This window comes from Crocodylus porosus, unplaced genomic scaffold, assembly GCF_001723895.1.
Source record: "Crocodylus porosus isolate Cpor-Errol unplaced genomic scaffold, CroPor_comp1, whole genome shotgun sequence".
NCBI lineage: Eukaryota > Metazoa > Chordata > Crocodylia > Crocodylidae > Crocodylus > Crocodylus porosus.
Genome location: NW_017728931.1, coordinates 110,904,022 through 110,906,599, shown reverse-complemented (window position 1 = coordinate 110,906,599; position 2,578 = coordinate 110,904,022). Strand labels below are relative to the sequence as shown.

General features: G+C 39.9%; 1 long non-coding RNA gene across 1 annotated transcript in view; it reads left to right on the top strand.

Annotated features, from left to right (window-relative positions):
- The first annotated feature begins 237 nt into the window (after positions 1-237).
- Positions 238-2,578, top strand: part of LOC109316124 — a 15,780-nt gene continuing 13,439 nt past the window's right edge. The window contains exon 1 of the long non-coding RNA XR_002102710.1: positions 238-376. This is a non-coding gene — a long non-coding RNA (uncharacterized LOC109316124). The remainder of the gene's footprint in view (positions 377-2,578) is intronic.

The window sequence follows — 2,578 nt, the reverse complement described above, 5'->3', positions numbered from 1 at the left end:
TGCAGGTGGTCCCTGGCTGCTAAGAATTTGGATACAACTGTTCTAGGTATGAAACTATGACCATTAGAGCCAAGTTTATTGTATAATATGTAATTAGTAGCGTATTGTATAAGAACACAAGAGTGCCATGTGGATCAGACGGGGAGTGTGTGCCTTAAAGGGAATACATTGAACCACATATATCTAGAGCAGGGGTGGGCAAAATGTGGCCCTCAGGCCTGATGCAACCTGCAAGGCCATTCTATCTGGCCCACGGGGCCCTTAAAAAATTTAGAAAATTTATATTTATCTGGCTGCTTGTTATGTGGCCCTTGGTGGCTTGCCGAAACCCAGTAAGCGGCCCTCTGCCTGAAATAATTGCTCACCCCGATCTAGAGTGATCTATCCCTGTTATACTCTCTGTGGCATCCGCCAACCATCTAATCACAGTTATTTTCTTTTTCTGTTTTTAAGTACATCTTAAACATTTTCAAGAACACAAGGCAAAGTCCTTTTCAGTGTATATTTCAGATGTAGTAAGTTAATATTGATTTAAATATAAACATAAAAAATAAGCAATGCTTAACTCTCACTGCTTTTACTCCTCAAAGCATTTTGCAGATATTGGCTTATTAATCCTTATAACACCCTTATGAAGCAGAAAAGTATTAATATTTCAGTCCTACTGAAAGAGAAACTGACGTACACAGATCAGGATCCTGTTCCTGCACCCACAGAAGCCAATGGGAGCAAATCATTGCCTAACACTACTGAATCAGAACTGATGAATTACTAGCTTATAGTTTTGTCCTCAGACCACTCAACAATACTGAAATTGTGAGTCTGAGGAAAGCTTCAAAGGAAGCATTTTATTAGTAATACTGAATGAACCTCCATGATAGATTTTGATTTTAGCATTTACACCTTTGATTTTCTTGAACAAAAGCCCATATTTTTGCATAGAGAAAATAGACTCAATTTTAATTTGTATGATATCTTCATTAATAATGATGTTTAAGTAAGACAACCATTACATGTCTGTAAAGATCATTTAAAAAGAAACAAATTATAGGAGTTACACTGGAAGTTTTCCATTCAATAAGCAATATGGATTTTTAATGGATCTCTTAATTAGGAATTGCTATTAAAATGAAGAGTGAAATACATTAACATAAAGTGATGCTAAAGTAGGAACATAGTTTGATTAAATTCAGTGTCTTCACATTCACACATTGTCAGTAGAGCAAGCATTACAAAATGCCTCAAATGGGTTTTTCACAGCTTCAATTCCTTTTTTTAGATCATTCAAGAAATTAGGCTGTCACACTGTATGCTGTATTGTAGGGTGGCAAATATTACTTCTGTGGTACAATATACAATGCAAGTATGCTTTAATCGCACAATATTATATCAGTGTGTACAAACACTTAATCAAAAATAATGAATGTGTATGTGTATATGTATACACCGGTACCACACACACAAACATTAAAAGAAATATGCTTTTGACTAGCTGAATAAATATAGCAGATAAAATCCTAACCCAACTGAAGTTAGGAGTTTGGACACTGAGTTCAATTAATTTATTATTTCACTAAAGCTGTCAATATTTGTCCATCTTTTTTCTTCTAGAATTCACTTGTCAGCAATACCAGAGCTCTGCTCACTAATTGTTGTAATGCTGCTTGTAGCTCAGTCCTGATAGACTTTTGCTGGCATGAAAATGCCACTATTTACCAATGAAGGTTTTGAATGGACGTATCACAGGACTGTGAATGATCAGAATCACGTTTGTAAGTACATTGTCTCTGAACACTTAGGCTAGGTACGACATTCAAAAAGCCTAAGGTGCAATCTAAGTTACGCACTTTTCTGTAAGCAGCATAGTTTAAGACTGGTAGGCTAGGGACAAACATTCAAAAAACCTGAATTGATTCAAGACCTGAATTGATTCAAGATCCAATCTTTGCAGATTGGTCTAATCTGGCTAGGCTAATTCAGTTTTGTAACCAGACAGACATCCCAGAAATGCAGGCACATGCCTGCAGTGGCTCAGGCTAGAAGCCGGGGGGCACTAGAGAAGCCTTCCCTTCCTTCCATATAGCTGAGCTGCGGGGGGCATGGCCACTCCAGGGCAGGATGCTCTGATTAGGGAGGGGTTCCCCCCCTCTGGAAGAGCCAAGCAGGGAATGTTTATCACCTCATTAAGAAAGCAACAGAAGGACATTACCAGCTACCTGTTGATTCTGCCTTTGTCTCCTGTGCCACTGCTTGGAGGTAGCTAGCATGTGGTTTGTTAGCTAATGTTAAGAGGTGTCTGTGAGGGACGGGGGAATGCCTGCTTAAGAGAAAGTAGGGAGGGGATAGGGGGAGTAGGCAGACACTGCTGCACCTGCAAGTCTCTGCCGAAGCTGCAGCCAGGGAGCAGAGCAGAGGAGCCAGCCCTGCTATGGAGCAGAGAGAGCTCCACCCAGCCCAGAGAGCATGCCAGGATGCTGGGGGAGTCTGATTTAATGTAAACTAGCAAGGAGTCTGGGACAGACATTGCAAAAACCAGTGTGAGCCAAATCAGTTAAGTCTGATACTACATTCAACCAGG